The sequence below is a fragment of the Ooceraea biroi genome, chromosome 7 (genome assembly GCF_003672135.1).
Source record: "Ooceraea biroi isolate clonal line C1 chromosome 7, Obir_v5.4, whole genome shotgun sequence".
Classification (NCBI taxonomy): Eukaryota; Metazoa; Arthropoda; class Insecta; order Hymenoptera; family Formicidae; genus Ooceraea; species Ooceraea biroi.
The window spans coordinates 11,706,447-11,719,557 of NC_039512.1; the positions used below are offsets into that span (position 1 = coordinate 11,706,447).

General features: G+C 45.6%; 1 protein-coding gene across 1 annotated transcript in view; it reads right to left on the reverse strand.

Annotated features, from left to right (window-relative positions):
- Window positions 1-12,233, reverse strand: part of LOC105279927 (small conductance calcium-activated potassium channel protein) — a 77,389-nt gene extending 65,156 nt beyond the window's left edge. Inside the window, exon 1 of the mRNA XM_011340055.3 lies at window positions 1,290-12,233. The gene's annotated coding sequence lies outside the window, so the exon portion shown is untranslated. The remainder of the gene's footprint in view (window positions 1-1,289) is intronic.
- Between the last annotated feature and the right edge of the window lie 878 nt (window positions 12,234-13,111).

The following is a 13,111-nucleotide window of genomic DNA, read 5'->3' on the forward strand; positions in this document are numbered from 1 at the left end:
TTTTGAGAAAAATAAATTATATTTCGTTTGTCTTTCTTTCTTTAGCATTTTTATATTAAGAAACCCTGGCTGGATTGAAATTTGAAAAATTTCCGTGAATGCTGGTGCAACTTCAAAACATTCCCTGTGCACAGCAGAAAATGAATTTCTCTTTGAACCGCCAAGAAAATAAAAAAGGTCATCCCGATTGGATGAATTCGCGACCGGCGGAATAAAAGGCACTCGCTTGCCTAATCATGGTGGTTTCAGTAGTGCAGCGATCATCCGGCGAATCTTCTTAAGGTATCTTTCCGCTTCTTGAAGTGTCTTGTCCGTGATTAACGAGGCGATCGAAAAAATTTCGAAAACTGCAGAAAGAGAGAACACGATCCGTACAGGAGAGTCTGGTTTTCGAGAAAATGAACAAAGCCATGTAAATAACTTTTATCGTTATTTCTTGGTCGTCACTTCCTTGTTATATCTCTATTAAAATATGATAATATTTTAATATTTTATGAAATGTTACTGCACATAAAGCAATGAAAACTAAATAACACTATAGAATTGATTCTAGTCAAATGCGGTTCTCACATTTAACTTTGTTATTTCAAGCAAATCGTTTTTATTTTAATATTATGCGCGTATTCGATTACTTCGATTGGATTCCATTGTGTATTTTGCTTCATTCAAATTCTTTACTGATGTTAAGCTTTTTTATTTGAATTATATCACTCGTCTTTTATTACAGTATGAATTTTTATATTTTCTTTTGGCTGTTTACGTTCTGACGTGTTTAACAAAGTTCCATTGCCCATCCCTAATCTGATCGTGCTATTTTTACCTTGATTTTGTTTAATCATGCTTCGTCACCCTAAGCACTATTCTCCCATTTTACTATGCTTCTATTCGTTCCCTTTTTAGCTTTGTCGTTAACAGTTTGTCGTTTAAACAACCCAAAAACGAGCGACACGAGTGGAGGACAAAACGCCGATTCATTCTTTTGCTCTCATTTCCCGCGGCGGTAATAATCATTCACTATTCAATGTGCGTTCTCGCGACAATACGAAATGATTCATTGTAACGGGAGCGCAACCTCCCGCAGTTTCAACAACACCGGAACTCTCTGGGTGATGATCATTCTTCTTCCCTCAACAACCCCACAATGAACCCCCAGAGATATCCATCACTGTGTTTTTTTTTTCACGCGTTCTCCGGACAATCGTCTCACGCAAAACGAGATCGCGGATCACCGACAGCGAAGATCGCCGCCGCCGATCTCTTGCTGAACCACGGGATCTACTGGAGGATACCTCTTACACACACACGTAGGCAGTGATCGGCGATCTTGATCGGCCGTCGTAGACTGCGAACACCCGATGTATATATATATATTTTTTTTAATTAGGTACACGCGCGTGTATATGCACAATCAGTTTTTCTCTTCGTGTTTCTCGACGAGGATGCGACGGCTCCGAGACGCGAACGCCGACGGCGGCATTCTCGTAATCCTCGTCGCTGTCTTCCTGGACGCCGACGAGCCAACACGCTCCGCGCGCGATTCGAAGCGGACCCGCGTCAATTCCGCGACGAAATCGTTGCCCGCAACCGTCGCGGCAACGAAGGCAAAGCCGCCTTTCCTTTAACCCCGCCGCCGACGGCGCTCATCGATCACGGCGTCTACTGGTCGTCGTCGTTGTCGACAGCCTCGTCGTCGTCGTCGTCGTCGTCGTCGTCGTCGTCGTCGTCGTTGTCGTCGTCGTTGCCGTCGTCTCGAAGAGAAATCGATCGAAGGCGCAGCCTCCGTTTCGACGGTGGATCCCGCGATTCGCGAGAAAGTTGTCGCGCGCCGCGCTCATCAGGAGGGCTGAGAAGAGAATCGGAGGTGACGGGGTGGTTGGAAGGAGGATGATGGTAAGGGTTGCTCGGGGGACAGGTGGGAGGAGGGGGAAACGATGGACGCTGCCTGTGACAGGCGAGCGACGCCCGCTCCGGCGATCCGAAAGAGACACCCGCCAGGACTTGGCCCGAGGATGCTGATTGGGTTATGGGGGGAGGGGGCAGGGGAGGGATGGACGTGGGGGCGGGTAGGTCGGAAAGACAGACGGAGCGGGAAAGTGTGAGAGAGGGAGATAGAGAGGGACGGGAGAGACAGAGAGAGAGGAGAGAGAAAGAGAGAGAAAGGAGAAGAAAGGAGGAGAGAGAGAGAGAAAGAGAGAGAGAGCGAGCGAGGCGAGGCGAGCGAGAGAAGCGCCAGTGGTGAGCGTCCGCCCGCTGCGACGCTCCCGACAGGACTGCGTCTCGCTCCCCATTTAATGCCTTTCCCTTCCGCGGCCACACGTCCCCGCGTCCCGTCCCCGTCCGCGTCACTCGTCACGGCGCAGCCACCCTTGCGCTCGTCGCTCACCCCGCGTCTCTTGGCCCCACCAGCTCGATCGCCACGCCGCGAGTAGAGAGCGAGTAGCGCGGCGGGGTGGTTTTGTGTATGTTGTATGTATTTGTTTATATGTGTGCGTGTCTATGTGTTCTTCCTCCATCTATCCGTTCGTTTGTCCCTCCCCTTCTCCTCTCCCCATTCGCCACCTCGTCTCGTACACGCTTCGTCGACTGCACGCGGCTTGGGGAGAGGGTGGGAAAAACGGTGGATGGTACGAGTGGGTGGTTGCACAATTCCGCCGCGTGTAAACATATTTGCGTACTGGCTAATTTCGGTGGTATCACACCGCTCGAGGGACACCGGACAGCGAGAAGCGGCAGATAACTAGGGGGTAGCGCGCCAGTCGCGACTTCCGCCGTAAATTCTGATGTTTCCCTTTCCTCTCTCTGGCCGATTACGAATGTCCGTCTCGTGTCGCGCGGAAAGTCGCCAAAATGAGTGTTCCAAGTTTTACTCGCGCGCGTTCTTGCGTGCTTACGTCGCCCTTCCGGCGGATAGAAGCCTGCCGTTAATGAAACCGGGAGTCAAAGGACCCTCCTATCCCGAAGGAGAGCTTCTGGGAAATGAACCTGGCGTGAGCTCCCTATATACGATGAATATTCATGTAGGGACGTAATTTACTGTACATTCGGATTATTCCCCTCACTCTCTCTCTTTCTCGCTCACTTCCTCATTCTCCCACGCTTCCCTTGACATCCTTGATGTATAACCAACCGCGGACTCCTCGTTTCCTCCTTCGAAACACATGTCGATTACTCGCGATCCGCCTCGGAGGTGTGTTTCTAAGCAACGCTTACCGAAGATACTCAATAGCGGTTTCATCCCGATAACGCCGAGCTGATCGCGTTCAGTGCTTCCGACGCGAACGCGAAGTAATGTGATGCTGGAAACGTGACTTGGATGTTACTTGAACATCGTCAATCTCGTCCTTATGGTCGGATATGAGACGGAGGAAGCATCCACGTGGCGTCTTGTGTGCTTGACTGTGCTTAACTTGATTTCAGCAAAGTCAGCATTGCTTCTTCTTCCTCGCGCGAGCACGCGACCGAGTGACTACCGATGAAACACGTGGCCGGCGAAAATAAAAATAGCGGTGTCGCGTGCGTGTTGCAGTTATTCGCCTGTGCCGGAATTTTGCATTCGTTTGAAAGTGAAATCAGCGAGTGCTACTGGCACTTGAACTTTCTTGCCCGGTAGTTTTCAGCTATCTTAATAGGGTCTTGGAATCTTAGCTATATTCGAGTGCTAATTCGTCTTTTTGTTTAATCTCAGATAAAAGAAGAACAATTACGTGTCGCCAAATATGTCAGTTACTGACGCGATGAGTGACGTAGAATTATTCTAATTTATTCCGACTGAAAAGTACTATTTGGAAAATTAATACGTCGCGAACAAAATCGTGTCACTCGTCCTTTATTGCATTTATATTTCTCTTTGCTTGGATCGACAAATTCGTCTATTATTTAGTTCTTTATTTCTCTGAATTTTGTCTTTTTTATAACAGCAGTATTAAAAACATATTTGAAGAAGGTTATTAACATTTTAATTGTTACGTAATGGATGACGCCTGCGTGTTTTGCTTAAAAGTGATTTCATTTCATGTTTAATTTGCATGTACTCATGCATGTGCACTCATAATTCATTCACCACCAAAAGTATTAAATCAGCAGCGAGACCCTTGATATTTAAATATCATGATTCCTAGGGAAATGCAGACGTAACTTATATAACTCGATTATTGTTTGATTGCGATTATTACATGTTGATTACTGCGGCAGTTAAAGTACCGAGGCATTTAAGATTCTTCTTCTGACAAGTTCGCGACGGCTGCAAATGGACCATTAGAGTCGATTCTGCAGTCAGCTCGAGCGGAATTCGCCCCGGCAAAATTCCGATTATGAGCAACTCGCGATGATGACGTAACGCGATTTTATTGTTCAACTATCCTTTCAACTTCGACGTTCTGTAATCGTGCCGAAAAGGGAGAAAAGAAACGGAGCTCACGAAAACCCGTGAGAACTAATTTCTCACCCTCACCCTTGATGGAAAGCTCATTACCGCCAGGAGCTCGACTTTCAGACGAACAACGTACGGGGAAATCGATAACGTAGCGACGCTCAAACAGAACTTTGGTCAGCGAAATGCTGTCATCGGCGCGATAGGGAACAATAGCCCCGGGATTTCAGTGAATAAATTAATATCATCGGCGCGAAAGAGAGAGAGTGAGAGAGTGAGAGCGCAGTAGAGAGATAGAGAGAGAAAGAGAGGTAAGCAGTCCACGAGGCAGCAGCTCGCCGGGATTCTCGGACAGGTGTCAGTGCTGAATGTGCGCAATCAGTGTGCCTCATGTAAATAATTAGCCGCAATTATGAGCCGCCAACAGTCGCGCCAACGCAGTCGCACATCGATCACGTTCGATTGAACGTTCCGGATAATTCGCGCAAATTACATAAATCAATAGACAGACGGGCCGTCCCGGGATCGTCATCCTGTTAGCGCGACGGCCCCGTCGGTCGCTCTCCAGGATCGCTCGTTCGACCCCCGGAAGCGCATAGGATTAAACCCATCGACCCCTCATCCGGTCGACTGGCGCAGCTGCGATCTTGCATTCTGCTGAGCCTCGGTCCCGGAACGGACCGAGTTCATCCCTCACGTCCTTCCGAATCCCTCCGGGGTTGTTTCATCGACATTCTTTTCTGCGTCTCGCTGTAACTGCGACTTATTCGCGGGAATTTTTGTCCTGCCCTCGATTCGAGGGTTCGTCTTTCTTTACGACGATCCTCGTCCACGTTGGATTCCACAAGTCGTGCCGTGAATCTTCGTCGTTCTCCTTGGTTCCAGTCGCTTTCGGCGGGCCATCGCGCTTCGTTTGTCCATTACGGCTGGACGACGCGCCATTAGTCGACCAGCGATGTGCGCGTTTCGTATTACTTGCGCATTAACCCTCGGCCCTTTCATCTCCGGATTAGCCCGGAACGTTAACTCCATCGGAAGCCCGCGGAGCGTGCACATACCTGACTCGCGGTACTATCGATTAACGAGGATCCGAAACGATTCTGCCACAGATACCAAATGCGAAATAAATCAAGCGAATCGAGGTTCGAAAAAAAGGAGGGAGGAAAGTAGGTTTTTTAGCAGACAGCAGGTGTTGAACGTATCGAACGGATGAATGGAGTAAAGTACGAAACGATTGAGACATCCGGGGCGGCGGGAGGGGTGGCGGGATGAAATCGACGTCTCGTTCTCTCCGCGAGACTCGATTGTCGACTCCGAGAAACGAAAGCAATAGCGGGAGGCAAAGAAGTCTTGAAGAAATCTTGGATGCAAATTCGCTGGAGCGGGAATCCGGCAAGAGTTTTCTGGACTTCTGAATAGCCGGCAATAAAAAGGGAGCGCAACGTAGTCGTGCTGATGCAGAGGTTGATAGATATAATAGAGGACACGACGAGGGTGGCCACGATAGGGAAACGAGGAATAAACGGAACCGACAGAGTTACTATCGCGGGCTAACATCTAATAATTTGCCATTTGTTTCGCCGAAAGCTACCCCTGACAAAACCAGCTATGGAACTAACATTTCGGCCGCATTTTTGAAAATTGACAAACAGACAGGTGCTAACTAAGGCTTTTGTTTTGTTGTCGCTATTGCCTCTCCACGTTAATTAACGGATAAAAATTGATCTTGCTCACTCTCACGATTTTTCATTAATATCATGACAGATTGTCCCTCTCATGTATCTTTTGAATTATCGAAGGCAAACATAATTTTGCCTTTCAAAGTAAAATTTGAAGTGAGATTACGGCACTTTTCACGCTCCTCCTAAATTCTCTTGGCCTTATGCATTAACTTTTTAATTTCCAACATCAAATATGTCCTGCGTCGAAATTTTCCAACTTTTTAATGTTTAATAAAGTGGTAACTTCTCAAGTTTTAGCGATAAATACATCTGTGGCAAAAATATTGGACTTGAAAACGGCTGCCTTGAGAAATCTCGATGAATTCTCGTCTTCGAAACGCGCGGGATGTGATACTCGGAAACAAATGGCGGCTGTGGTCGACACACTTTTTTTATTGCGCGCGATAGGCGGGAAAGCGAAACGGAAGAAGTGGAATGGGCGGAAGTAAATCCAAGCCGTTGGTTCCGCGACCTAAATCACGCCGATGGAAAGTTCGGGCATTTAGGGTCGTCTTCGACGACGCGATAAGAACCCGGCAGGGATGTCGAAATTAGATTATAACGGAAGGATCAATGCTACTTCCATGTTCGTGCATGATCCTCAAGAAACTTTTCCATCGATCGTTTCAAAAATCCGCAAATTATTAAATATACTTTTTTAATGCATACATTTCAAATTTGCAATTTTATAGTTTCCTCGAAAATTGCCAGATTCTTATTCGGGATCGCAACTTTTATATTGGATGTTTGTACATGGATTAAATTCTGAACTTTTATATTTTCGATAACTGAGTTTTCAATTTCTCTTTTGAGTACTTGTTTTAAATTCTTAAATTCTTTTTCCTTGGAAGATCTCCATGTTTGAGAAAGTTATCATCTTTGATTTCCAGATCCTTGATTCTTGGATAGCTAACATGATTGACGTTAATCACCGAAACGAAACGTCGCGTCGTACTGAAACGATTGACAGTGAAAAAGAGCTCAGTTTGACGATAACTCACTGCACCGCACTGCTGCACTATAAAACTACTTGTCGCTGTAGCGATATAAACAAGTGCGCGTATCACGACAGCTCGTTTATACGCGAGCCGTGACTCCTGCGATTCACGAACGCGTGACGCGAATGAAAACGGCTCGAATGCGAGGTAGATGCGATTCAGCGGTTGATTAACCCTTCAATCTCAGTATTTCCAATCGCGAACATGATTTGAGTTAAGATTGCGCTCTCGTTCAACATCGTTTGTTGTTTTAAATGACTCAGTAAATAGAAAAACGAGGATTAAAAGGGGATGAATAATGCAGAATTGATTAATAACACTTTCCGGTGCAAGGGCAACAAATATTTGTATTTTCAGGCAATGCAACAATATTGGATAGGAAGCATTAACCAAGAGGATAACAAATAACATGGCGTAATGGAATCTTGCGAGCTCGCGAGCTCGCGTATGTTCGGCTTAATCCTTTAATCGCGCGCGCGTTCGTCGCTGTCGGAGCATCGGTTTGCCGCGAAGGGGTGCATAGGGCGCAGGGCTGCATCTGATGTACACGAGAGCACCAGTTGCCGTGGAAGTCCATAAAATTCCGATAAAAGCGTCGATAGTGTCCAGGCACTGAAACTGTCAATAACCCTTGCCTAATAACTCTCCTTTACCCCCAGGCTGCGCGTTCCGTAACTGATATACACGGGCTTTATAACCCGCGTCGCTCTCGCCAGAAATTAGCGGCGGAGATCCTTGACGGGATTTACGCCGGTCGTAATAATGCCCGCAACGAGATATGCACGGATACGCGAGAGAAAGAGAGCTTCTCTAGCGTAGAAACTGCAGCTCGTTTCGAGCGCCGAACTGGGCCAACTGGTCTCCCAACTGTCCCCTCGAAAAACCCACCCCGAGATAGGGCGGAGACTTGCCTCCGAAGACGAACGTACATCTTGATACATATTCCTTTCTATTTGGCGGAATCCCATTCGCAGCGAAGACCGTTCATATCGTAACTCGTGATGTAACTCCAAGCGTTACGCGCCGATTATGATTTACGAGCGGTGCCCCGCGCGAGAAATGTAGCGAGCAAATATTTCAAAGCTGCGTGACGCGCATCCCTGCAACACGAAGGAGAAGATTACGCTCGTAAATTGGACAAGGGAAAACATACCGCTCCGTCTAACGCATTCGGCTTGCGTATTCCTTATGTGTAACAACCGGGTGCAAAGGGGTTGTCCTAGATTCACGCTCCTTCTTCCACCCTTCTTTAATTCAATTGATCCTCCCGCGTAAAAAAAGATTTCATTGACTCTTTTCTTTCTTTTGCTCGCAATGAATTCCATCTTGCGCGTTAATATCTTTGAAAAATAAAAAAATTCCAAATGCTCTCTCTTTCTCTCTTCTAAATAAAGTTTGCACACAATGTTAATCGAGATAAGAATACAGCATTTGTTTGCACTCCTTGTCAGATATATTTATTTAAAATTTTTGCGTTAACGTAGAGGCGGCGAGAACAGTAATACATGACAATCCGCGCGATCGCTCGAGATTAAAGTAATATGCTTTCGTAATCGGCACAGACTACGATAAACCCCGTCGAATTCAACGAGCGAATACGCGCATCCCGCAGATCGACGAGCGACTCGATCACGGCGGTCGCTCATGAATTTTTCAGTAGAAGCTTGTTACGCATTCCGCATAAATGTCAGGGCGATTTATATTGCTGCCGTGGCCCGCTGTATCATTTTTTAATTTCCACATGACGGTTGAAATCGATGTAACGCATGTGATATTCGAGCATCAAAATTCCTAATGTCGTCAGCATCTTGATTGCTCGCGTCGCGTAATCGACTTGAAATGAATCAAGCAAATTTGTTTATATTCTTCTCGGTTTCATCGTTATTTCAAGCTCGTTCTCGAATTATACCAGAAATCGCAGGTCGCTTCGGGAAGAGGAACCGGAGCTCCGTCAATTATAAATAGAAGCTCTGAAGATGGAATACGCCAATTTCTCGCAGAGGCCGAATCGTTTTTTAATTCCTACACGGGGGTTGAAATATCGATATGCAGCGTGGCTCGGTGTTTTGGTGTATCTCCCGAGGACTCGATATCGAGATATTGGTATCAATAATTCATGAGGTACAATACCACGCCGTTCAAGAGTGCGCCCGTAACCGGATCCCGCGTGGATTCCGCGCGGCCGCGAGACACATGCGGCGCAAAACAGTACGTCACACGAGGAATTAATGGTGTCTATTATGGTGATTTACATAAGGCGCACGATAGATCACGAATAGATCGCGCGCAGGTGCGCCGATGCTCCGTTTGTGAGCGCGTTGATTATACGAATCCGCGCGGATCGTGTCTGCCAGCCGGATATACGTACCCAGCGATGCATTAACGGGCGCGCGCGATTAATTCATATTGTCAATAGAACGTCACCCAGTTATATCTATGTCTCGTTCGAAAAGTCCGCTTCTGCGAGAGGCCAAAGCTCCAAATATGCAAATTGTCGTACGACATGTACATCATATTTATCACAAGCGTCTCAAGCGCCGACCGTAAAAATTTACATCTCACTACGCGAAATTATTTTATAATAATAAATATAATAAAATTGATGAGAAAGTTCATAGACGGCCAATCGACCTTTCGCCAAGGAAACATCGGCTATAAGTTGATCAAAAATTCTATCTGACGAAGCTACGCGGAAAAGATTTTCTCTTCAATAGCTCATTTTATTATTTATAAGCTTTATTTTTTAGCGAAAAATATACGGACAACGCAAGGGGAGAAAAATATGAAAATAAATTTTTAAGAGTACGATTTTTTGCAAGCTTATGTACGTGTACACGATAACAGGAGAAGGCGAGAAGCATACGGTTAGAGGATAAGGATGAGTCCGTGCATTTGTATACAGCGGAACTCGGATCGCCGTTCCATAAACCTGCAGTTTCCATTCTTGCCACCATCTTCTTTCAGTCACGCGCAAAAAAGTGTTGCGATCTCAAACCTGGATCAGGATAAGCGTCTACAAAAAGTGGACCATCGAAGCACGAGAAGAAAGGACCTTGTCCCAACGCTTCCCACCTTTTTCTTTGAAAAGGGAAAAAGGGAAAAGAGGAAAAAGGATGAAATAGGGAAAATAGAGAAGGTAAAATTTTCTCGTTTGTAAAAAGCGCTCGTTTTCTTGGCATCGCCGCAGGTGACTGCTTAGATCTTGTTCACAGGACTCAGGGGAGTCGAGGATATTCGGTGCTTTAGGGTCTCGCGAAATCGACGTGTTAAACCCACGGAGAGAAATCTGCTCGACGTAAACCGGCTCAAGTATCTCAAAAATTTTCGGTCCACGAAAAAACCTGGGAGTCCCGGAGAAGAAGATAGAAGTTTCGAACTATTGATACTGAAGTTTCAAACACAAAGGAGAGAGAAAAAGGACAGAAATTCCGGAAATGGAGCTTTAAAAAATTTGGAGTAACGGAGAGAGCCTCTAGCATTTCTTGAATGCATCGCGAGCAGCGAACACATCAGGATTGAAAGCTTTTAGCACGCGGCGAAGTGTCAGAGATTAGCGGATCCACGACGAATGTGCACGCGAGTTTATTTTATGTTTGTGCGCGATGCATCATCCTCGCGAAAGGTAAAAGTGAAAACCGGCGCGTGTTTTGCGTGAAATACCAACGATATGAATTTCGGGCGCGTTAGAAGCGGAACCATGCTCCAGGACGAGCGAGGATTTAGGATATAGTTGACAGTCGCCCGAGAGGCTTATGAATTCGCGATGGCGGACGTTATTCACACGGCATTTCCATCATGCAACGCGCGAAACTCGCGAAAATTCTCACGTGAGCATAAGCGAGCGTCCGTGCGTGCTGCGTGCACAATATGCGCGCAACACGTGGCACGAAACGAAAAAGCCGTCTACGCGCTGCTGTTCGACTCGTGAAAAAAAAGGATGTGATGACAGAATTATCAAGCCTTTGTGGCGCTTAAAAGCGATCTCTGTTTCTTCGTTCGACAACGGCATACGTATTCATCTCGGAAATATCCGGAACTTCGTGCACTTGGAATTCTCCGCGGGAAATGCGAACTGAAACTTAACATGATAGAAACTTTCGAATTGCTGGAACTTGGAGCTCTTACATTTTCGGATCCTGCTTTCTCGACTCTCAAATACAAAAAAAAAGAATTAGTTAATAATAATATATATAAAATATCTTTTAAATACTTTAAAGATATAATGCAATGTGCAATTTTAGAATAATATATTTGTTATACTTGGACCGGTCTAACTTTAAACGTTTGGAACGTTGCTTATCTTGGAGCTCGCCTTTGTTCGTATCGCGATGAGATCTGGCGCATGCTGACGATCGATCGCTATTGTCCGCGTTCTTCTAATTACCCAACAAGTCCCGTATAATTAACAAGATACTTCTGACACCAGCGCCAATCTCGCGCACCGGAAGTGTACAGCCTCCACCCAGTCGCGGTTCATCAAGACGTCCAAAGAAAAACATTGTTCCATTAACGTAATGCACTCGATACTGCGAATAATACGCGAAAAGATGTAACTGTATTTAACGTCGTGCTGCGGACTAGCGTGACAAAATATTGCACTGCAGATATTATGTAACGGGAAATTAATATTCTCAACGAGGAATTTAAAGATTCAAAGCGTTCGGAGGTCTTCGGGCGCTCGAAGAGCTAAAACTTGCAGCATATTGTATGCGAACTGTGTGAGAACTGCAAGGTAGCGTAATGGGTAGTGTATGTGTGTGTGTGTAATGTAATGCAGCGAGTTAAAACCCGACGCTTAGGTCACAATGTGAAACTGCCGGACAATATTTGCAACGTGCAATTTTAACTGCCATCTTTATGACCCGGCTAGAGGATCTCACAAAAAAGGAGGAAGCGTTTGCTGTAACGTATTACGTACCGCGCTTACGACGCGGTAAAACCTTGCGGTTTTTTGGGCGATTATTACGAGGACTGTACGGGTTTACGCTTGCAGGATTTTAGCTGCTGCTTGTGTCATGAAAATTCCACAGGGGGTATCCAAACTTTAAAAATTATTTCATCCAGTCATGCTTTACGGAAATTACGTATGCGAAATTAATAATAAATACTATGTGAATTGAGTTTTATATTATTTATCATAGATTTAAAATTTTTCTCAATGTCGTATGAAATTTTTTAAATATCTTAACATTTTTAATTCATGAAATAAAATTTTTCATATTACTATGCGTTATACAAATTTTCGGATTTCTGTAAAAATATAGTTTGCAACCATATAGTGTCATATTTATTTAATATTTCATTTCTGTGGCAACCAAAAACTTTTTTTAGGAAAAAGGGATGTTGCGTAAATAATTCTCACAAAAAGTGAATGCCACAAGTTCGCACTGCGAACCAATTTTTAACTCCGTCGAATTATAGGTGAAGCTGGTGCCGCATTGACGAAGATGAACCGCATAAACGTCAATAAATGAAAATCCGACCAACGGAGGTTGTTTATAATGCGAGTATCATTATATCAATTTTACGCGCGACGTGCCGTCATCGGCCCCGTCCGGAAAATTCTTTCACGACTTTTTGTCAAGGGAGAATTGCTTCACTCATTAAGCGGATTTATAATCGCACCACATTAATTAGCGTCCATGCTCTTTCGCAATAGCGCTTACGTTTCGGGTCACCGTATTTTCCCAGTGCACTTTTCGCAATTAATCTCTAAAAGCAATCCCCAACTAAATGGGATGCCCCGTCAAATCCCGGACACATTCGTGTTCATTGGGAATCGCTCGAGCGCTGTTTGCAGTCGCCTTCCGGTTCACCGGCGCAAACCTTGATTCCGGCCTCTCGGAGCCCCTTGGCGACTCGAGAAATTACATAATCAACCGCAAACTCATCCAACAATCTCTCCAGTGGTCGCTGCTCGCGCGAGTGTAGCTGCGTATTTGAAACGATCGAATCGTGCATTCTGCACCGCCCTAAGCCGTGCGCTCGGTAGTTTCATTACTAGCGCGACGACAGCGACTGAG